Raw genomic sequence first — 24,722 nt, 5'->3', positions numbered from 1 at the left:
GAAAGGGGCGTACAAAGGAAAAGGCGAGGTCTCGTTCCTGCTCCTGGCTTCCTGCTTGGTATCTGGTAGTGTCTTCCTGGGAAGCACCGGGGCAGGATATAATAGGGAGTAGGTTTTCAGTCTGGCAACAAGGGAGAAGGGGAGGACGGTGTCTGAGAGATGCCAAGAGAGAGTGAGAGGGCCAGCATCGTGCCCCTGAAGTGCTGAGCAATGCTCGGCAGCTGGACCTACACAGTCTCTTAACCAGCTCTCTCAAGTCTCCCACCCTGACAGGAGTTGGCCTAGGCCTGTCTGACATGGGGGCTTTTCCTCATCCCCACCTTCTCCTGTCTGCTGTCCTTGTCCCTTAGCTTCTGTTTTCAGTCATATCAGCCGGGAGAGGCAGGCAGGCCAAGGCCTGGCCTTTTTCCTCCAGGGCTGCAGGTCAGGGTCAGGTCTGGCCTTCCATCATAGGAGTATTCACCTGGAGATTCACTGTTGTGCAGGGCCAGAAGAAGAAGAACCAGTATGAACAGAAATGAGGCATAGGAACACTTTGAAGGAGAGGGAAGGGAAGGAAGGAAGGAAGAGCCCTGGCACAGTTGGTGCCGCATGACATGGCTGCAGCAGGGACTATGAGGATGTGCTGGCAGGGCTGTGTCAGGGTTACCAGGATATTGAAACCTGGAGCACTGATAAGTGCTCAGACTACCAGCAGAGCAGTCTGGAGGGTTCAAATGGCACAGCAATGAATGGACCTCCACTCCACTGAGATCTCTAGGTACGTTGGCAGAGCTGTAGAAGAGGCTTGGTATTGCAGGTCTGAGCTGAGGAGCACTGGAGAGGGAAAGGGCTCAGGAACACAGCCAGGAGGCAGATGCTGCAGGTCACAGCTGAGCACCAGCGGAGCAGGGCTGTGCTAGCAGGGGTGCCCTGGCAGAGCTGCTGGAGGGCATTGGAAGAGGGTGACAGAGAGCTCTGCAAGGTAGGTCGTGATGCTCTGGCAGTGCGGGAGGGGGGAGCCCAGGGCACTGCAGAATAGCACCGTGCTGCAGAGGCCAGGGCTCAGGACTGAAGTGGCACTGGGTGCACTAGGTTGAGTGGGAGGTGTTCAGCCATTTCTGCAGACACAAGTGGCACTATCCTTTCAGCCTATCAAACTCCCACTTCTGCTCCAAAGTTCACATCCATCCTAAAATGCAAAAGAAACATTCAGGCCCCACATGGCAAGGGAATCAATGCCATGCCCGACATCGAGACCATCTGTTAAGCACCACCCATGTGAAACTCAGTTATGGGTTATTAATCACTAGCAGCAGGAGCCCTGTTATTTGTAGCAATGCTTGAGGACCATGTGAGAGAGTCCCTGTTGTGCTAAAGCAAGAAATATGAGGGATCAGCCAGTCACTGCCCCAAAAGGTTTTCAACACCCCAGCTTCTGTGGCTTAGTTCTGTGATGAAAGGGGATAGCAAAGTCTGGCTTGTAGGTCACTTGTGAGGAAAGGAGAGAAGGATGTCAAAAATGTGATAGTGTTTGGCTTTGCTGTTAAAGTCAGTAGTCTGTGGGAGAGTCTACAGTGTGTTTTCTGGTCAAGAAATGATAGCTCTTTTCTCCTTGATGGCATTTCCATCTGCCCTGAAAGTCAAGCAAAGCCTCATTTAAGAGTCAGGATCAAAAGCAGTTATCAACTTCAGTAAGAAACAGGCATTTTTTTGGTGTCCCCATTGCAGAAAGGAATCAAGGGAAATAGAGAACTCAGGGAGCTCAGGGTAATGCGCAAGGCAGTGTGAGTTGTTTGGTTTCTTTGTGGGATTTTTTTTTGTTGTTGTGTTTTTTTTGTTTTTTTTTTTTTTCCTTATCATGCCTTGTAGCAAAGCTATCATAAAAACCTCCTTTGTCCATGAATAAGAGGGTGAATGAGGTGGGCAGATTGAGGGAGGAAGAAGAGACCACAAAGACAGCTGGTCTTGGAAACATGCATGGTTTATTTTTGTGTGTTCTTTTGCTGTTGCACAACAGAGGCCCTTGGAACTTGGATCTGTAACAGCATTGAGGAGTCAGATTCCAAGGAGGCTGTGCACTCCCTGTATTTCCTGGGATTTTCATTATTTGTTTTTTTTTATAGAGAAATTAGAAATTCATTCTGATTGCTGCCCTGCTTGGTGGCTACATTAATGCTGGTTTTGGAAGGAATCAGATCAGGATCATGGCCACCCTGCTGTGTTGTCTTCCAGCCCCACAGTGCTGACCACTGGGACTCAGTCTTGTATTTAAACATATTTTCCTTTTTTCCTCCTACATCCCATTGGCTTTCAATCTGTTTGAAGAAGCAAATTAATATCTAGCACAGAGGAAAAATAATTGTCTTATCACCAGTGAGCACTTGTTTGGAGCCTGTGTATTAGTGCTCCTTTAAAATCAGTGGAGTATCTTCTTGTGGCTTACCTAGAGCAGGACCAGACCCAGATCTGGCAGTCACTGCTGGGCTGGTGTTACAAGAGTTAATTCTGAAATCACCCAGCTGGTGCTTTATGGTAGTTGGGCTGCAACCTGCAAATGCAAAACTTGGCACAGCACATCTTCTCAAGGAGAAAGTCTTCCTAACAGATTTACCTTCTGCTCGGCAGAGGAGTGAGCCTGGCCAGGCAGGGGACTTCAGCAAGTTAGAACAAATCTTTTTTCCATGTGAGAACCTTCCTAGACTAGCAGAATCTTTATCCCCGAATAATAGGAAGGGAAACCCTTGATTCCTCTTTGTTTCACTAGGGGCTTGTGAAACAGAGGGAGGAACAAAGTTGGGGCAGTGTTTATTGAAAGTTCACATGTGCTGAATCCTCCTGTCTCCCCTGGGCTGTTTAGCGCCGTGCTGGGTCAGCTGCTTTACCAGAGCCTGCAGCAGTGACTTCACAGCCCCTCTTTGCAGTCCTCGTGTCCTCAGCTGATGAATAATGTGTGCCTCTGCTTGACAGATAAAATGAAGGGATTTTGTGCGTGTTTGGTCTTAGTGATGAATTAATTAATTTACTTTCTTTTTTTCTCCTCCGGCTGTTTGTTCTCTGGCCGTCCTTAATGGCTGTGGAGCAGGGGTTCTCAGAGGTGATGTGTGATGCCTTGATTGCCCCTGCCTGCAGGGGCTGCTCTGCAGCTGTGGGAGCAGTGCTGAGCACGGGATAGTTTCTCTTCATTTTCACTTTGTGGGGCCTAGGCTAGCCTGGGCTGTTGCACTAGTCTTAGGAAAAAGTGTAGGTCTGTTGTGAGGACTGGTAGTGAGCAATCACCAGATCTTGTGGGTATAACTCTCAGGCCTGAATAAATTCTTAGACGTTCTGTTATTTATATGAAACATTTCCTTCTGTCTTTTTTTAAATTAGCAAATGAGAGTGAATGCTTGGACAAATCAAGAGAGTGTTTCCATAAGATAGGCAGGTATTTCTGCAAAGCAGTGTCAAAGATTGCCACACACAGCTCTAGCAGTGCACCTTTCTTTTTTTAGAATACAGATGTCCTTGCTGCTCCTCCAGTGTGACCTATTCCTCATCTCAAGATTCTGTTTTCTTGCAATCCTGCCTTTTCTTTATGGGAGGAAACAGATTCCCCATCCTTGGCACTGCCCATTCCCCAGTACAAAGCAGGACCTTTCCCATCCCTCCTTCACCAGGAGATTACTTTGAGCCAAGATTGGTAGCTTTAACAAAATGGAAAAAATCACTCTGTGCAAAGCAGTCAGTGATCCAGCAAAATTAACTTCACTCAGAGCTGAAATTAAAGTTGCAATTAAGTTCTGCAAAGGTGAAAATCTAGTAGTCTCTCTGCTTTCTGTGGCTTGCCTTTATTCTCCTATCAACAATGAAGCCTAATTTTTTGGCAAAGACTACTGCTGGTGTATGCCCAAATGTTTACATTCCCTTCTGCAGAGATGTTAACAATGATTAATTATTTTTAAAGGAAGTCTCCTTAAATTATCTCAAGCTGGCTATCCAGAAATCAAAGCATCCAAACTGACTCACTTGGAGTTTTAAGTGATCATAGCTGGGCTTTTCCCTCCCTGTGCTGACTCTGTAGCTCTTCTGAGGAAGCACAGTTTTCAGTAGCTGAATATGGAAAAAATCTGGTATGTACAAATTGTTTCCTCAAAATGAGGTTGCTATTTGACTTATGCTATTTGACTTATCCTTTACATGCTTTTCTATGAAACAATTTCTGATCAGGTGCTTTGACTTCTCATTCTGTGCACTGTATTAACTGTTCTCAGCTTGGAATTGATTGATCTCCAAAACTGATGTTAAAGTCTGTTCACCTGGTACTTGTTCTTAGGAGATCCCAATGATCTTATGAGATCTGGAACATGAGAAACTTATTGTTGAACCCTGTTAGTCTTATTTAATATATGTCTCTGTGCTCTTTGAAATGTTGCTCAGACCTATTTTGCTGAAGGTATAGTTTCTTAAGACGTGTAAAAAAGCCTCCTTTGAAAGCTATGTTGTGCTTGCTCAGTATCTCATAGCACATTTTGCAAAAGGGACAATGCTAGTCCTAGTCAGAATTAGATCAGGGCTTTCTTCCTCCTTGTATTTCCTTTGAAATTTGGACTGGAGAGAGGTTTCTTTTCTTTATTGTTTCTGCTTTTGGATAATACAACCCTGACTTTTCAAGGAGCTGCCATATTCTTCTGCAGAGGTGACTCCATTTCAAAGATAAAGGATCCTGCTGTATGCTTTGTATAGGTGTTGATGTTGTAAAGAATATATGGTTATGTGACATCAGCTATGTAGTCACAATACTGCAGAATGAGAATGTTACCTTCTATAATATTTCTGCATTTAAAAATATTGGGGGTTTTTCCCTAATAATACTGGCTAGTTTTTCTTGTTTTTTTTTTTTTTCTCTTCTTTTGCCATGGCATGAAAATATATGCTTGAACAGCATTATGACAGCCACTGGATTATTATATACTGCGCTGTTGGGAGCTACAAATTCCTTACACATCTCACTAGAATGAGGAAAATGCATCTAGGTCATGTAATGTGGCAATACTGACAAGAACGTAATAGTCTCTAGCTGGTGATGGGGAAGTCCCATGGTTTCCCATACAGCAGGTAACCAAATAAATAGCTAGAGCTTCTTAGCGCAAGGAGTAGAAGTTTTGAAGTTTTGTCTGGGAAGTGCAAAGGATGACCAGTCTTCTGGTTTTTTCTTTTCTTTGCGCTGTGCCTTAAGACCAGCTCTCTATGTAGTTGCCCAGGATGACAGTCCTGTGCTGATTGGCCACCTTGTTTTGGTTTTGTTTGTTTGGTTGATTTTCTTGTTTGTTTTTGCCCTTGCTGTCCTGGTGGTCTTTGATAACTATGGAAGGTCATTTGTACTAGCAAAAAACCAAAGTTTTCATGTCTTCTGTGTAACCCCTGTACACCAGACGACATGCAGTTGACCGATGGATCTGATTTGCTGTATGACCTTGACAAGACATTATTATACTTTCTGACTTGTTTTCCTCATCTGTGAAATTAAGAGAAAACCATTTTTTCCCCTAGGTGAGGTGAGCAGTTCTGGTGCATCTGTGTGCTTTGAGATCCCTTGGCAAGGATCCACAGAAATGAATGAAACCCCAGTAGTCCTCTTGGGCTTTAGATGTCAGAGAACCTTAAAAGAGCAGCCTGCTTGTATCTCTTCTTGAAGGACAAGCAAGACACCTTCCGATTCTGAGCACAGATCCTAGTAGTGTTATCCCTTATGGCTTTAAACCCTGGACAGGCTCTAGTGCCAAATCCCAGCACTGGTGTTTCTGAAGGAACAGGAGAGCATTTTAGCAGAGTGCTGGCTATGCCAAACTCCAGGGAGCTGCTGGAACAAGGGACCTGTGATTCACCATGGCTCTCTCACCACTCTTGCGCATTACTTCTCTTGCATTCTGTGTGTGTGTGTTGTTTTTGCACATTAAAACAACTTCTTATATCCCTGAGTGACTTTCCCCCAAACTATGAATTTAAAGTACTTCCGAAACTGTCTTTTAGAATTTGAATATAATTATATGCTTTGGGTGTAAATTGTGGTTTTTGCTACATAAGAAACTAATGGAAATGATCTGCCTGTTCCTGTAGTTCACAGATTATACGCTTTATATCTGGGGATGTATATTTAGGCTGCTTTTCTGTATGGTGTATTAAGATGAAAATGAAGTTAGTGTGAGCTGTAGTGGTTGCAAAGCATGAATAGTGGGGCTGATAAAGGACATTACTAAATTGATCCAGTGCTGAAGTTTACTTTATCATCTCTTCGTTTTGCATCTTTCATCTTTTTGCATTTTTGATGATGGGGGGCAGGAGTGGGGGACGTATTTTACAATCTACAGAGAGTCTTGTGTCTGCAGAAGATCAAGGAACAGGTGAATGAATCAGAAAGACATAAAAATATTGCTGAAAAAAGATCCTTCACTTATTCTGTGGATACCACGTGGTAAAGAGTGAGGGAAGACTTTGTTTTCCAGAGTGTTCAGGAAGAGAGTACTATCAGTTTAGTCAGCAGTCCAGGCTCTATTTAATAACTTCAGAGGGAATCAGTTTCTGTGCTATCCTTGGAACTTGATTTTGAATTTAAAATAAATTCAGCATATTAATCAGGTCAAATTACTGGAAGATTATTAATCTGTATTAATCAGATCAAATTATTGGAAGATTATTACTCTAAATTAAGAAGATCAAATTATTGGAAGGGGTGGGGAGGTGAAGTTTGGATTTTTTTTAAAAAGTTCAATCTTTAACGTCGTGCTGCATGACAAGAACTGACTTTCTGGACATGGTTGGTGAACTTTTTTATTTCCTTGCTCATCTGCTGCACTGCCCAGTGATGGTTTTCATGGCTTCCTGTCATGGCTGGATCTTGCAGTTACAAAAGCCTGCTGCTCCTGCTCCAGCTGGTTTGCTTAATAACTCCAGCCAGTGGAGACTTTACCGGAGTAATGTCTGGAAATATTTCTGTCCAGCTGGTTCTGAGTATTTTCTGTCTCAGCGACCAATGTTTCAGTGCACAAAAGTCCTCCTCTTCTGATAAGGACTTCAACCATGAGCGTGAGGACAAAGCAGCAGAGTATGGAAATTCCCTGAGTAGCGTTGGGAAGTCAAATACAGGGTGGTTAAGGGAGAGAACACATGAAAAATACAATAGACCTGAAATTGTTGAAGAAATTCAAGTGTTTCTGAGTAAGAAAATTATAAAAAAATAAAAAAAAGAAAAGGAGAAAAAAAGGACCTGATCAATTTTATTTGGGTGTTACATTGACTGGACTACACATAGAAAATGGGTTCTCCCAATGTCTCTGCTTGGCTTCTACTCTGGAAAGATTTGCACTGTCTGATTTAACACATAGGAATTCCTGTGTTTATTGCATTCAAACCTTAATCTTTTGTAATTTCCTGAGTTATGGTGATCATGTGGCACAGTTTCACACCAAAGACTCTTGGAGCTTGCGGTCATATAGGCATGTCTTCTAACTTACAGGCACTGTTGATCTTTTAGTATCTGGTGAAATGGAAGTGGAAACAATGGGTTGAAACCTGACATTCTTCTCTTTCCTTTATTTGTTCTTGACTTACTTGTCTAATGGTAGCTTATCTCAGCTTTTCTCATATTCTGCTTATGCTACTGATAACGATGATGTTCTGTGCTTTCACAGGAGAGTTTGTCACTCACTGATGTTCACTGAGTACAGTGTTTCGGGATGCTGGTGGCCTGGATAGGACCTAGAGTGATCCTCAGTTTACGTGGCCTACATCTAGTCATGTGCTTGTGTAACCTCTCTGTAGCATGACCTCTGCTCCCCCAATGTCATCTTTTCTTTGTAGCTTAGTAGTGAATGCCAAAGCTATTCTAAGTTTCCCTGATCTTGCTCCCCTGTCTACAGTCCAGCATATTTCTGTCAGTGTAAGTTTGGAAGATACTGATGGCTTTGAATGCCTTTTCACTTTTTATTATCTCACCATGGAGCCTGCTCTCTTTCCTGTCCCCTCATGCATTCAGAGGCAGTTCATTAGAGGCAAGGGAAAGACAAAGAAATTAATTTTCCTTGAGAAATATATTCAGCACCTTATAGAGGCTTGAAGAGAAGAAACAGAGCAGAGAATTCTTACAAACTTATTTTCAAACTTCTTTTTTTCATGGAGAATCTGGAGACAAAAAGTGTCTGTGCCCTACAAACATCCATTTACCTTGTAACTTATTTTTCTGACACTAGGCGCTATGAACATGTCAGGATTGCAGTAGGCTGGAACAGAATAAGGTGATGTGGGTGCCTGTCCTTCGGAATCGATGTGCATTTGCTTCATATCAAAAGAATATGTCTTGTAACCAAATATCAACGTGGCAAATTCTGCTCAGATGGCAGGGTGGCAAATTCTGCCAGTGGTGTGTATCAAAGCTTATTTCAATTCAGGTTATTGTTATTTCAGACAGGTTAATTTCTACTTAACAAGCCATATACTTGGCTACTTTTCCTGGCCCAGTCATTAGGAAATATACACTGGCAAAATGAGCAACCTCCCCTACTGGTCTAATTAATACTTGATAACTGTTTCAAAAACTGTCAAAACCTGAGCCTTTTGTGCATTCCTTGGTGAGAAATTTGTTCGTTGATGTCATTGAAGCCATATTCCAGTTGTTAATGAGCAGTGCTGAAGAGGTTTTTCCTCAGCAACAGCATGGAACAGAAGTGAAGATAAGAACTCCCAAATGTTTTCCCTAGCTCTGCTCTTGCCTTACCTTGATATACTGGATGGTGAATCATACATTGCCAGGTGATTCAGTTTCTCTGTGCTGTAGTGCAAATATGTGATGATTTTTTAAAATCTTGTTAGATCCTGACGTAACACATATGAAGGGAAAAGAACTATGTTGTTACTTTTTTTGCCCCAATGTTCTGGAAAAGTATCTTCAAACTTCAGCCAGCATATTTGGTCCTTGGAGTTTAAGGAACATCACAGGGTATGGCTCCTGGTACTCTCTTTAGAAGAAGTCCTGGGAAGGATGAGTGTCTTTTTAGGAAGCCAGTTCTGCAAAGAAATACTGATTCTCATCCTAAGAATACATTGTCAGAAGCATAGGAGATGCCGGGACTGTGTGATTAGATACAGTGTTTTGTTTCAGTCCTTTCTTTGTGAGAGCAGCTCCTACTGCTGGTGATAGTTTCATTTACTGCTTCAAGGAGCATTGTGGACATGCATTTCTCTTCACTGGTTTTAGAAATCGGAGGGGATTTTTTAGACCAGTGACCCAAAAGCTGACTGTATATCCCAACCTCTACTTTCATTGTCCTTGTTGGCTGTCTTCTGCTTCTGTCACAACTTAGATTTTGTCTGAAACTGTTCAATCAATTCATTTTACCAAAAATCGTGAACAAAATTATTGAGGTTATTTCAGCAATCAAGGGGCAGAGGACGGCAAGGAGAAAAGAGGAGAAAGATGGAAATTAAGCTGAAGTGTAAATTTGTTCCCATTCTTTCTTTCTCTTTAATCAGAAGTAAAGGAGGGAAGCATTAGAAGAGCCATTAAAGACCCAAGTAATACTCAAGAAAAGAGACAGGCAATTTGAAGCTAGGGGAAAAAGTACACCAAATAAACAGGACAGGAAGGAGCAGTATCAGAGCTCAGCAAAGCAGCTGTCCTGTTGGCTCTTCATCTGAGCTGGAGTTTCAAGTGCTCTGAAGAAGGCTGTGGGATATGCATCTTGTCCAGCAGAGCCCTGAGCTGTTGATGTTCGATGTACAGTGGTCTTTTAGCCACGCACTTTTTTGACCCTGGATCTAGACTGCAGAGGATTCACTATGTTTCAGAAGTCCAGTTACTGTGATGATTGATTCACCTGTTTAGCTTTCTTTTTTTTTTTTTTAGGTTTTTTTTCCCCTACTATGTATTTTTGGAAGTCTTATTATCAATATCTAGAACAAGACATTTATAAATTTAACTTAATGCCTATCAGTCTAAAGACTCAAGGCGTGGTTTTTTTTGTGGAGGGAGAAAGAGTGGATTCTGCTGCTGCTTGGCAAGGGGAGAGCTGTGCAGTACTTTATTTGTGTTGCTAAGAAGGTCACTAGAACAGGCCCAGGTGAAGGCAGGGCTGTGTGGCAGTCAGCAGTGGTGGTGCCTCTGGGGGTGTGCTTGCCCTGTCTGTGCTCCTCTGTTACACAACAAGAGACTTGGAGCAGTTTGTTCAAACGCAGCGCTTGAACAGTGCACATTTTTGCCAGGGCACCCCTCCATGTGTGCGCAGGGATATGTGCAGGATTTCTCCTTGGGGAAACTTGCTTCTCTTCAGAAGCAGTGTCTGGTTTTTAGATTTCTGCTGAGGTTTGGGGTGATGCTTAGTTCATGTCCATAAGAGAGCTGAGTTCAGGTTCAGGAAAGGGCTAGGGGCTGTGTGTGGAGAGTATTTCCCTTTAAATACTATGTAGAGACAAAGCAGTAATATCTGCAGGAGCTCTTTCTTTTATCCTATTTCTCTGCTTGAGCAACCATTCTACATTAACCTTTTTCTAGAACCTATTTGGATTCCCGGATTCAAGGGCACCTACTAGAGAGCATGATTCAATCCCTGCCCTTCGTGTAGCTGAACTTGACCATGTTTACAGAGGTCCTAGTTAGTCAAGAAGCTTAAAATATGGCAACAAAGTCCCTGATGTATTATAATATTGCAATGTCGTCATTTTGTACTGCAGTGCTAATGATTTCTAGTTATTTGTAAAATAAATTATTTATAAATAAAATAAGGATTAAAATAATTTATTATTCTTACCTATATGGCCCTCAAAAAAAAATGCAATGGGTGATTCTTGTAAAAGAGAAGATTTCTGTTATCTTTGCTGTTTTACTTCACCCTTACTTTGCATATCTTTGCATGGATCACAGGAAAACAGTGCAATCATTCCAAAAGAATTTGTGGGCGAGTTTTAGGATCCTGCCATGCAAACCTAGGCTCTATAAGTTCATGGACAAGAGTGTACTATTAGCAAATCATTTGGAATCTTATAGTCTATAGTTTTGTAGGCTACAGTCTTACAGTAGCAAAGATTCAGGAACTAAAAAGGATTTTTGGTTCAATTTACAGTCGAGTCATGGACTCTGTCAGAAATCTCTGAGGATAAGGCTTGGAAAATGTGTGAGTGAATGTAGAAATTCACTGATAAAGAAATTCTGCTTTAGAGTTGAGGTAAGCAAGGGACTAAACTGTCCCAGAACGCTGAGCTGCAGATAAACTCACAGTGCAATCAATGATATGTCAGCACCAGTTTTGGGTAGATGTTGATACACAATTTGAAGAGACATATCCAACCTGAAGGAAGAAATTAATCACGGAAGATCATAAGAATTTCTGTATACACTGGTCCATCTGGTCTGGTATTCTGTCTCTCAACTGTGGCCACTGCCAGATGCTACAGATGGACGCAAATAACCTCTTTGATATGTTTAATTGTATATCCCAAGGGAGGGTTGTATTTTTTTTCCTTGACCTCACAAATGATGATCGCCTTATGCTGTAAAGAACTGAGAAGGGGACTCACTGTAGTTTTGTCATGGTTATAATATTTCATATGCTGTTCTGTATTAGTAAGTCTTTTTATTTTGCTAACTTTTTCCTTAGCTATTTTTAAATTGCCATCTCAAAGCATTTTATGCAGCTTCTTAGACCATCACAGCCCTGATAGAGGGCAAGAAACCAATTTTTGTATTTCTTATTCTAAGATGAGAAAATGGGACATGGAGAGGCAAAGCAGTTTGCTGAGTCAGAAACTGTTGCCACATTTAAACAGCCCGAGTTCTGCTGAAATCCCAGGGTTTACTGCTTTCTGTCACTTCAGTCCAGGTTATCAGGTGCCTGATTGGAGGCACCTAAAAGGCTTTGGAGGTTAATAGAATTTAGGTTATCTGAATGTGGCTGTGCACAAAGTCTAAGCTGACAGTACATCCTGGCACTGGTGGCATCTGATCCAGTGCACTTTTCACATTGCTCTTGCATGGTGGCATGGTTGTGTCTAGGATTTCTTTGCTGAAATACATACACAGGGAAGGGAGGCCCCTGTATAATTAGTTTGACATTACCGCGAGGCATTGACCATCATGATTAGTCTATCCATGTAATTTTAGGCTAATATGTCTAAAATACTTACTTTTTTCCTTAAAAAATTATGGTTTCTGGGTAGATTGTTGGTACAGTGCTTGTCCATGTCTTCCTGAAATTGGCTTGCTACACAAGAATTATAGTATTGTACCTTTTTTGGTTCCTAATAGCAACCTCCATCATGGATTTCTGAGGACTGGAAGTATGATGTGTGTGTGAGAGACACAACTACACACTGTATTGCAGAAAAGCTGGTTTTGTTTGCATTTGTGTCTAGTAATAATAACCTCAGTCACATTAAATGCTGCCAGAAATGTTTTCTCTTCTGCCTCCAAACTGTGACATTAAGCCTGTTGTGTCCAGTGTCAAACAGCAGCTGCCATGGACTCACAGTGTTTCAGTTACAGTCTGTGGTGCATAGAAATAAGTCCTTTATATTCAGTGTTTTTGTCTAAACTAATGTAAATCTCCCAGAGAACAGCTTTCACATGAGCATCCCACAGGGAAAGAGGCAGAGTAGTCTGAGCAAGGAGTATGGAAACATCAGCTTGTGGGTATGGGTCATGGTTTAGCCCTGCCTTCTGCTGTCGCTCTAGACAAAGTCAGAGCTTGATCCTTGCATATTCTAAACTCCCAGGTAGTAATGGGGAGTTGAAATATTTCCTAGTCTTGGGAGGCGTAACCAGCCTGATCTTACTTTCACCATTAGAAACCAGAAGACATTTGGCATCAAGAAGAGTCTGTTCTGCTGGCCCCAGGCTCTCACCTGGCTCTCAGCAGGTCACAGCAGCTCCCTTGCTGTCCCAGTCTGTACCTGCCTAGCAAAAGAAGTAACTCTGACCTGAGTATCCCAGTTTCAGCCTCAGCTGTACTTTGTGCCAACTTCAAATGAAAATCTTTATTGATCTCTTGTATTTGTCTAGCAGTTGGCAGGCTCAGCCGCAGAGAAGGGATTCCACAAAAGGGGACTTATGACCTGGGCAGAAAGGACTTCCATTTGTTGTAACATATGATGTGAGTAGAGTAGGATACAGAGAATAAAGAGCTGTCCCATCTATTTTACTCAAGATTTTTTTATTTTTTTCCATATGGACAAAACTCCAAAAAGCTAAAAATGTTGAACTGGTTATTCCAAGGAATCCAGAGATCAGTCTAAATAACTTCTTTAAGCAGTTACTGCTTGAGAGAGATTGGTCATATCTTTTTGTGAAACATCCAAGAACCTGGTGCAAAGCATTGGTAATTCAACCCTTTTTCTGTGCACACACACCCATTGTAACCATCTGCTCATGGCTTAACACCATATGCAGGAATTTAAACAGAAAATCATTAAACTTCTACAAGAAAACCAGTATCTTTAAAAGATGTTCCCCCAAAACTCATTCCTTCCTTACAATGCCAGTACACTCAGACTACTTCTACAACAATCTTACCAAATTCATCCCCAGAAACAAAATTAATTTAATGAAACCAAGCACAGACTGCCTGGTTTCTGTAGTTGCCATAGTAAAATGTCACTCACAGTAAACAGTCCAGAGCCCTGAATTTAACACATGTAGGGTCCAGCCTATTAATCAGTGTTGTAAAGTCATCCAGTGCTTGCAGAGGTCCTCATGGAACCAAAGCTGGGGAAAACAGAAACCTGCCTTATACCAGGGGAAACTCACCCAGACACTCAGTAAATAGAAACATCCAGTTAACGGGGGGAGAACATTTTTCACAAATAACCACTCTAGCCTATTAGCCCTGATCCTCAAGGGAGTTCTTCAAAACAGTTTCAAAGAAAGATCTTAAAAACTAAAATTTGTTACTGCTAAAAGGGCTGAGGATAGCAATAATAATTTATTGTATGTTGTAATTCTTCTTATGTCCTGCTGCCTGTGAACTCTTCATATCCTATAGGCAATAATTAGTTCTCCTTCTTTTCAATTAGTTCTCCCTCTGAGGGAGAGAGCCTATTGCCATTTCTGGTACCATTCCCTGGATCTACAGGTAACAGTACTCTTGTCTCAAATTGGCTTATTTATTAGATTACAGTATTAAATTTAGAGCTATTGGTATAAACCTAAATGTTGTTTTGAAAGCTGATGCTATATTTTTAGATCTGAATAGGGTTTATGTTCCTTTTGTTTTGATTTTTTTTCCTTCTATACTGGTTGGTCTACTAAAGGCAAATCTTGCTCATTTATAACTATTAATCATCATGGGTATAGAAACATCACATTTTAAATTTTTTTGAAGTATTTATTTATTAAGCTTTCCAAGCAAAAAACGTGTTTTCAATAGAACTTGAAACCTTATTGTTAAATGCCTAAACTTGTTTAAAACTGAATACAGAACAATCCCTAAAAATAGTTTACTTCTGATGACTTACCCTTCAGTGGAAAATTCTCAACCAATGCTAGTCATAAAATGATTGTAGACAAATGCAAGCAAAAGCTCACATCTATGCCATTAAAACCATTCTGAAAGCCTGGGTTACATGAGTATTAATCCATTTAGAAGGCTCCCAAAATAGTTGCTGTTATTTCCATTGTACTTGATACATTGTGGCTTGAACAGCAAGGGGAATGAGTAAAATTTCTGGACTTTAGCTGTAGGTGACTAGGGCTCTGGAAGTGAGTATTCTAAAGCATGCTTCTTTGCACAGTTTTAGGCTTAAAGCAGAATGCTTGTTGTATTATGACTCCTTAGCTGGGATTTTAATTGAAGAGGAATTCTTAAATTGAAATTGCTGCCAGTGACATTCTGAGAAAAAGCATTCCAAGACATGGAGCAATGTCATGCATCTGTTATAAGGTCATGGTATTATTTTAACTGCCACTGTGTAATAACCCAGTGCTATAGGTTTTTCTAAACCCAGCTGTAGTTGTGGGCTTGTTAAAGTGTCATTGATTCTCTTACAAAAAGATTTCACAGCCAACTTGTGTACTACTTCTGCACCAAGAAATTTTGATCTGTAACCTGCTGGTGGGGCAAGCCTGAACTGTGCCTCAATCCCACCATCATGGCTAGGTACCCAGATTTTTTTGGGTATTTAAAGCTAAATAAATTTGAAGCCCAAACAAGTCACTGTTTAGACAACACGTTGTTTAGGATAAACAATCTGGTACATTAATGCAGTGCATTACAATAGCTTCTTCAGACACCTATAATGCAGTCACATTTGCATAAATGAATACTCCTTACATGTCTCTACTCATTATCGATTTGCCTGCCTAAACTAGATGTTTTCAAATTTGTTTCTCAGTGGCAGTTATCAAACAGAATATATAATTTGGATGAGCTCAGAAGTGTGTGGGACAACACTCAGTCTTCATTTTGCAAGATTTCTATGGCTTTCTTACCAAACTGTTTCTGGCTAACATCACTGATATATAGTGTTTGTGAATGCAGAGGAGAGCAGGGTCCAAGAACCTTCTTCTGCATCTTGCATGTTCTGGTTTTATAACCCTAGCCAATACTGCAGTTTCCTCCTATGTGTCAGAATTGTGATAGTGACACAGCTTTGCAATAAATTTTCAGATGGATAGTAGCTTTCAATCACGTTAAAATTGGGTACTATTGTAAGGACACACAAAGAAAACCTTGTGTGTGTTTGCAACTACATACTACATTTAGAGTCCTTGATTTTAACCTTAATTTACCTGCCCTAAAGTAATGTATACCAGACGCCTAAAGCTTTGCAGTGTGTGGTTATCAGACTAGGTATTTGGTGATATTTTTAAAGGGCATATTCATTAACACCATGATCTTATCCAGTTCCTCACTTAATCTATATTGAGCTGTCTAGATGTTATTCATATTCCCCTACCACCAGCAAGTCAAGGTCTTGGGGAAACAGACTTGATGCTTTCTGTTTATCCACGATAGTTCATCATCTAAGATAAGCCAGGGTTGTCTGCAAACTGCAATCTCATCAGGCAGGCTCAGATAACATCTCACTTGACTTTTTTTGCTTATTTCATTAGCACAACTGTCCTGGAGATTTGGGATGCTCAGCTTTACCATGTTGGTGAGAGCAAATGATTAACTGGGGATTGAGACTTAGCCATCATTGGCTCCATTTAACGTGACAACCCTTTTAGTTGTTAGACTGAACTCTGTAAAGCTGTGCTCCCAGAGAGTATTTAAAAAAGAGGGAGATCTTTGTGCCATTACTTTAAAAAAAAGATCATAATTTATGTCTCAGGAAAGGGTTTTCTTTTCTCCCTTCCCATTTTTGTTGTTGATTTCACATGCAGCTATTCATTAGCACTGGCATTTTAGAGGCAAAAAGGTAAGTAGGATCTCTAATTCCTAGTCATTGATCTTTCTTCCAACAGCCGAAATAGCTCTGGAGACCCAACCCCTGGCATATGCATGTATGCATGTGGTCAGGACCACGTAGCATTCTGTGTGTCCTATTGCAAAGCATGCCCCAGTAAAACAGTTTATTCAGAGTGTCCTTAACCTGTATAGTTCACACTTCTTACATGAAATTGTGGGCAAGTGAGCAGCTAGCCCCCTAGAAACTCTGCTTGGTACATTTGTAGGTAGGATGGTAGACTCTGGAAAATTCTTTCTGTGTTGTGTTGAAAGGAAATAAATGCCACCCTCATTTCAGTGCTTGTATTTCTTACATTTCAGTATGGAGAAGAGAGGAGAGAGAGAGAGTGCAGCAAGGAGTGAGTTAACTGTGTGACTTGCTAAAGAGCTGGGCTGAATAATGTTTCTCAACTTACCCTTTCAATATAGAGGTTTCGATGCTTTTTCTGTTCGCAGGGTTTAAGATAGATTTGGGGTTTATATTCTTAGGGGGTTTACTAGAGTTATAATGATTTTGGTAACAGTTCCAATAACATTTTTGATAATAGAATTAGCATTTAAAATGTTGTAAAAATGAAAAATGTTGAAAAGTAAAATACTGTAATTGTTAAAACACCACTTTTCAATTTAAGAAGTCTTTAGTTTTGAAACATTAAAGGATTGTGTTATCTAAGAAAATCAGCACCAGAACACTGCCAAAGGAAGCAGAGACTGGAGATGAAAAGGGATAGGATAGTTCTTCATATCTAATGGTGATGAACTTCCCTTGCACAGGAAAATTGCTTGTCCTAGAGAAGCATATCCCTGGATGACAGTCAGTAGCATTTACAGGTGTGACAGGAACAAGAAGGCATTGAGTTGATTGAGTTGAATCTCCTTGTGTGTATTCCTGACACGTAATATGGAAGTATTTTAGTCCTTTGCCCAGCATGCCTGGTATTAAACTTTCCCAATCCAGCAGAAATCCCCAAAGGCTGTTGACCACCGTCAGCGTTTTTTTTAGATATAACCACACCTATGCCAGAGGTTTTCAGGGGAGACCAAAACTGGATTTTTTTTTTTTGTCACATGACACAGCTGAGAATTCTCAAAGTCTGCCAGTGCTGGAGAGATGTATGAGAGAAGTCCTGAGTCTAATGCACCTAATTTGGAAAGCTTCACTCTGCTGTGGGGGGCAATGCATAGATCCTGCCTATAGTGTATAGTTTGTGCTGGGATCCAAAAAGGACGCTGCTGCTGCTGTTATTCATTCCCCATTCCAGACTGCAAATCCCAGCCTTTCAGAGCATGTAAATAATCTTTTTAACTGGCTCCTTCAGTTAAGAGAGAGAAAGAGAGCTGTACAAAAAGTATAATGTACCTTCACACATATATCCAGCACTGTCTGTTTCTGGTCTATGTTTAAATACCATAAGACTTTTCTCATCATCTAACAGCCTCTCTGCTGTGGTTTCCTCTAAATCAAATTTTTGGACATTTCTGTTTGAGCAATCCTCTGGATTGAAATAATTTATGAAGGAAAGTTCTGATGTTTCCCTAGGTTAAATAATGTGTTCATGAACTAGTCCAATGGGCACAAAAAGAAGCAAGAATGTATACTATATACTATATACTGCCAAATTATGCTTTAAGTTCAGATATAGCAGGAGAGTACTTGGTTCTCATCCTAGGTCTTTTCTGCTGTCTTTAACTGCAATCTCCCAGGTTTGCATTGATAACAGTAATAGCAGAACGTGGACCAATTACCCTGTGAATTAAAAAAAAGCAGATAGATAATTGACTTTTGGAAGCCTGCCTAGGCTATTATTTTTATTTCTTCTGCTTGCACAGGGAACTTTGTGCCCCACACAGAAGCATGGCAGGGGAGCAAGGTGTATTCTGGGGCAGAAGGTGGGTGGATGGGCGGAGGAGGTTGATCAGCAGGGGCAGATGGGTCCCACAGTGCCTCTCTGACTCAGCCAGGCTTATTTTAGCAAGTGTGTGTGCTCATTAGGGAACTTATACATTCATTAGGCTGAAAAGGTGAACAGACGAGGTGAAAGCCCCTTTCCATTTTCCTTCATGTTGACTCTGGGGTTAATATTTAAGATACACAGGATAACTTCTCAGTAGGTATCAATATATTGACTCATTCTACTCAGTGACTATAGCAGAGCTATGCCAGCTTATACCCAGCGGGGATCTGACCCCCCCCCCCACCCCGCTTTTTATCTGTTTCATGTGTCTTAAAAAAAGAGAAAGAGAGAAAGTAACAGATTGCATATGATGTAATTTCTTCCCTGGTTTATCCGGTGTGTCAGTCTTTCCTTGTCAGAATCCAGAAGGGAAGCTGTGACTTGGAAAAATAATGCATTCAGTATATTGTGCTACACCAAAACTCCAAGCGGTTTGTCCCTTGACCCAAATACTAATATGAAATCTTATTTTATAACTCGAAAGAGGACAGGATCAAAGGACAGTTATCATGTTCCTTGCAGACCCCATATTGCACTTACGGAAGAGCTCACAAAGGAGCAGGAGATCTGGAGTTGTTAAGCATCAATATTAATTATACAAAACCTGTCAACATCTATTTTTAACTGGGTGGTGTTTCCTTATCCCTCTGGTGGAGGACCAGGAAGTTGGTTCAGCATGGTTTTAAGGAGATTGTGCCTCACAGTGGCCATTGACAAGGTAGCATGAGGGGTCTCTCACTCTGAGTAAGAAATGTGCTGTTTCAAGGCTTATGACCAGAAATGAAGATGAGACCTAGGATGTACGGAAGCACATATTCCCAAAATGTACTAGAGCAGACTGTTGTTAATTGTGTTGTTGTGGCTGCAGTGCTGTTAGTGTGTAAATGAAGAAAGGTTAGTAAACCACTGATAAAACTGGTCTGTAACAGACTAGTTTTTTGACATGAAGAATATTTTGTCTGATATATTGCCTGTTTATTCCAGCTGCACCATTGTTCTACTAAACTACATCAATTTCCTCTTACAGCAAGGTTTGCTGTCCTTTCACCACAGGGTATGACACTGGCTACTGCCACAGACACATACTGCACTATGTGGACCAAGATGTCATCTGCAATGGCACTTCCAGCATTTTAGCACTGAGATCACTCCTCTAGGGGCAGGTTGTTACTTGTGGAGATATTTTTGGTATAAGACATGCAGCTGGAAGTCCTCATCATGCATTGTCACTGATGTTGTCTAGTGCTAATCCTCATTTCTGGCTACATCCCAATTATGTTTTTTTTTTACTCTGACTCCTTACATTCTTCCGGCAGGCTTACTTGGATATTGACTTTTCCTCGTGTCTTGACCTGCAGTGTTTGATCATGCCTTTGTGAGCTGCTATTCAGCTTTCATGGTCCACATCAGAGGCAGTGACACCTCAGGGCAAGGCAGGGAGAGCAGAATTAGACCACAAGTGAATGCTTTTGCTGCTTCTACTCACTAATATGGTTTGGACTCAGGGCTGCTAGCAAAGCAAGGTGGTGTAACTGAATAAGCAAAGGCTTTCTAAAGATAGTGCCCTATTCACCCTGCCATTCAAGGAACAGAGCAAGATTGCTCTGAGGTTGGGAATTAGTGAGTGAATTCTCTTTTAGTCCTCCAGGTAGCCGATAAAACTGGCATACATGACAGAAAGCTTTTAGGGAGGTGTCAAGTGTGGGAATCCAGTCTGCTGGATAATACTCTGTACTTGGGCTTTGGGATTAGAAGATACCACTGCCAAATTTTAATGCAATAGCTAAAACTCTCAGGTTTAAAAGATTAATACCATTTATTTGCTTCATTTGCTCCCGCTCCCAAACCTGCGCCCCAAGAAAGCAAAATTTTTCTAATCAGCATGTAGCTCCTGCTGTGCTAGCTGGCTTTATTATTTTTTTTTACACATTATTTTTTTCTATATTGAAAAAGCCGGAGAAGGAAAAATTGGATAACAATAGCCGAATCTCAGTTAAGAGAGATTGAGACATGTTTTTATAAAAGATTTAACTCTTTATTTCAAGTACCTCTCAATTATTTTTTGCTAGCACACTGAGGGTAGGAGTGATTTTTTCTGCAGCAAAGCCAATGTGATGTTTTCTTTAGGCCTGCAGAGTACAACATGATATGAGAAACCAAGAATTCTTGTAAGGTTGCAGGGCTTGGAGCAGCAGAAGAGGGGAGGAAGGGGCTGCTCCTCTCCTGCCCTGAGACAGCTCAGAGCCATGGAGCAGAGAGCATAGGATGTCAGGGAGCTCCTGTCTATATAGTCACTCCTGGAATCTGCTTAAGTTCTTCTGAAGACCAGTTTAACCCTGTGTGATCAGTATTTTCCACATGTTTTAAGTGTGATAAAAGGGGGTGTTTCATAGAATTTAATATATGCCTAATTGGGGCTGGCAGGTGTCTAATTTATTTTCCATACCAGATGAAAAATGTTTCTCCTGTGTGGTATTTGAACAAGTCATGTATATAACTGCTAAGGGATTTTCATTTGTTTGCTGCACATTCAGCTGGCAATCCTTTAGTGTGGTGTCATGGCATGAAGATTTGTGAAATTCAAGTCAAGCAGTAAAGTTCATTTGGTACTTCAAAATTGCATACAGTTATTTGAATTTTTTCCTAAATACTGGAGCTGAGTGACTTGCATTTTCTGATGTGATAAGTAGCAGGTTAAAATTCTAATTCCTATCTCCAGTTACAGAGCAGAAATATGGGAGCATACAAAGAGTTACAATAGTGTAGCTGTGAGCAAGTGCAAATGAGATAAATTATTACTTGCAATTTCACAGCTGTTTACATGTCTAGAGCCAGCTAAAAGTATCCTACCGAAATAGGACAATATCATTAATTCCATTTCATTGAAAATTGAGTTTCATAAGGAAACTAAATATCATGAGATTACTGAGGCCTAGAGAAAAGAAGCATCTCATCAGGTGCACAAAACAATTCTGCTGCAGAACAAGTAAAATCCAGGAGCTACAGCGTATCCCAAGTTTACTAAACCAAGCCATATACAGGTGGTCACAGTGGTGGCATTCTCCTGTTACAGTTCAAACCATTTTTTTGATTTATTCCTTTAATCTCAAATTGAGTAACCTACCAGAGCACTTGGGGAATGGTAACCAATTTAATATCCTGATGATACATTTCCTAGACAACTGCATTGATCAGTACTCTGGAAGTACCTTCGCTAGGCATTTATTGTATTGTATCTCATTTCTGTGACACCAAGAGCTTGGCTGACATGATCTAGCCAACAACAGAAAAGTTGGTGCCATATCATTGCAATGATTAAGCTCCATGTACAGAGAAGTTGAGAGGTACCATTCTGTGCCCTCTACAGTGTGAGTCTAAAGCCAGAAATGTAGGAGACAAGTGGACAGTATGCTGCTCTTTGATTCACAAGGGTCAAGCGCTTGTAAACTCTTTGAATGGATGGTACATTTTCCCCATTGAGGGAAGTCCTGTGCCATGGCAATACATTGATGTGGACATCACACCACTTAATTTTCAGTGATTTTAGGTGTGGAATTTTCCTAGAGATGCTGTACCAGAACATTAACTGAATCCTTTTCTAAGTAGCTTTCTCTGGGATGTTTGGCATCAGCTGCCTTTCTTCATCCAGTCTAGCCTTGCTTTCTCAAATTCTTCTCCAGCTCCACCCTTTGTTTTCCTACTGCAGCTTCTGTATTCCTGCAGATGGCTGTGCCCCACCGTTAGGGCTTTATCTAGACATTCATATTTAGCTGTGTGTAGGAACTGCAAGTTGCTTTTTATTTATTTACTTTGAAAGATTCCCTTAGCTCCCATCTGTTTAAAATGCTACTTCTACTTGTTCTCCCCGATGGAAGCTTGAAAGAAGGTAGGGGAGAATAAGCTTCTCTCCCTAACAAGCAGCTTATATTTAGCTGAGAAACAAATTTGCGCAGATCTTTGGGCTATCTGTGGAGATGGACAGATTAGGCTCCTGAAGTTCAGAGCTCCTGCTTCTCACAGTCATCAGTTCTGGATCAGGCCCCTGGAGCAACTCCTTCCCCCACTGTAACAACCACCCCAGTCCATTGGAAACATTTCTTTGGAGACAGGGAGGGTTGGAGGGAGAATAAGAGTGAAAGTCCTGTTCCTTCCTTTCTGCCTTTTCTCATTGCTTTCACATAGAAACTAAAATGCAGCCCCTGGAGCACCTTGAAGGATTAAATGCTGATCAAAGGCAGGTTTAACCATATCCCCAGGACAAGCTGCTTAGACACCAAGCAGCACAAGCTGTGGGTTAGCACAGCAACCAGAAAAGCAGAATAAATTAACAATTATCATTTTGACATGAACAGAACAGAGTTTTGGAAAAGGAGGCACTGGGAGGGTTCAGGGGAGCAGAGTATGGGGGATATGGATAGAAATGAAGTCCACATTTATCTCATACATATAGCCAGAAGACATGCTCTGCTTCTGATCTTGGCTGATTTCTGGCATCTGCTGCCAGACGCTGCCTTTTCCCTCCTCGGGTTTGGGCTTTCCAGCATAATAGCATTAGTAGCATTAGATAGGAGTTTGTGTTATTAGTTACAACCTAAGGGAGAAGGAAATCTTTGGGGGATAAATTAACAGACCCCTCAGCTATCCTCATTGGCACTCAGCCCTTAAGTTCCTGCCCACTCTGTTCCAACCCAGCTTTTTATAGGCTTGCAATATGCAGAGTATCTTATTCATCTGTTTATTTTGCAGTGATTTCCCCTAGCAAATTCTGCACTTATGATTTCTGGCTTGGACATAATCAGAGCACAAAATTCTGCTTTGGGTTTTCTTAGCATTGGCACAATCTGGGGAGAAAATACGCACTGAGTGTTGAAGGTGATAAGTTCAGGAGATGCTGAAAAGGACTGTCTACCTTTGAGGTAGTGAAGGCTACTTCACTGTTAGTGAAAGGACTGTGAAGAATCAGGAAGCAAATGATCAGCATTGAGTTCTCAGTCTTCAATAATGTGAGACTAAAGGGCCAGCCAGTAACACAAGGCAGAGATGTTAAAAGAACTATCATTTTGTGCTGTGAACAAGACCTACAGCATTATACCATCTATTGCCACAGGGCAGCAGAACCCAGCTCACACATTCACTCAAAATAGTAACAAGTTACTATTATAAGACACTGGATTGTGTGCAGCCATCTTAAAGCAGGAGGAGGAATGCAATAACTCCCACCTCTCTCTCAAACCTTTTGGGGGCTTTGAAAATGATGGCAGGCTAGTGCTGTTGTAGGAGGAGAACAGGCATGGGCAGAGAGAAGGCATATATAGGGTCCCTACAAGGTCCTTCCTAGTCTAATGTAGAACTAAAGTTGAGAGGGTCTAAAATGCTGTTTACAGTCCTAGTTCACTCCCTGCCCTTACAGGGGAATGTGCATCAGAGGCATATTCAGGCTCGAACAGAGGGATATTCAAATCACATAGCTCAAGTCATTATCTGACGCCTGTAGAGGTCAGGCAGGAGTCTCTCCCTGTGGTGCCTTGCTTTGCTGGATGAGCAAAGTGTGCTGCAAGCTCTTTTTACTCCCTTAGAGGAGATTAAAGGTAGAAAGCAAAATCTGATACAAAATCCATCTAATTCTATATGAAAACCCAATATTCTTCTGAAAATTAAGCAGTCTCAGAAGAGAACCTGTCTTGCACACTAGTGTGGAACAGGCAAAAGTCTCTAGCTGTTTGTTCAGCTATCAAAGTGAGCATCGTGAGCAGCAGAAGCCTTTCATGAAGGTATATCTTTATTTGTACTAAATAATGAAAGGAATTCCTTATGAGTGAATAAACCTGCCAAAAGGATTCCACTTGCTCACTAAAACTTTGCTGTGAGACTGCAGTGCTGCCTAGGTTAGAAGCCATCATTTGCTACAACATTAGCAATCCCTTACAAAGAAAATGGAAATACAATTGACATGTTGTCTCACTTGAAGAACAAGCACACACTTCTTTTTTGTGACTCTTGGGATATTTTTATTTGAATGAAAAATTTGTCTTAGGAGCCTTCAAATTTCAATGTGATTGGGGTGAAGACTGAGTTACTGGTCTGTCAAATGCTTGGAAAACAAAAGGGCTGAGCTCAGGGACTAAAAGGTTAGTCAGTTTTAGCTCCTGATGCTTATTCTACTTCTGAATTATTTGATGTATACCCAGAGCTTTCACTCTGTAGAGCCATAGAGAGCCATCTAAACCTTGGATTTTGGGAGGAAAGAAAGAGCCTGAGCTGTTCATGCCTTGAGGAAACATGGTGAAATTATAGCCTTGTAGAACTGGCATTAGTAACGTGTACAAGTATATTTAAAGTATACAGCTGTTAAGATGTATTAGGATGACTAGTAGAG

Source organism: Geospiza fortis, unplaced genomic scaffold, assembly GCF_000277835.1.
Source record: "Geospiza fortis unplaced genomic scaffold, GeoFor_1.0 scaffold54, whole genome shotgun sequence".
In the NCBI taxonomy this organism is placed as follows: domain Eukaryota; kingdom Metazoa; phylum Chordata; class Aves; order Passeriformes; family Thraupidae; genus Geospiza; species Geospiza fortis.
Note: the sequence above shows the minus strand (reverse complement) of the source record.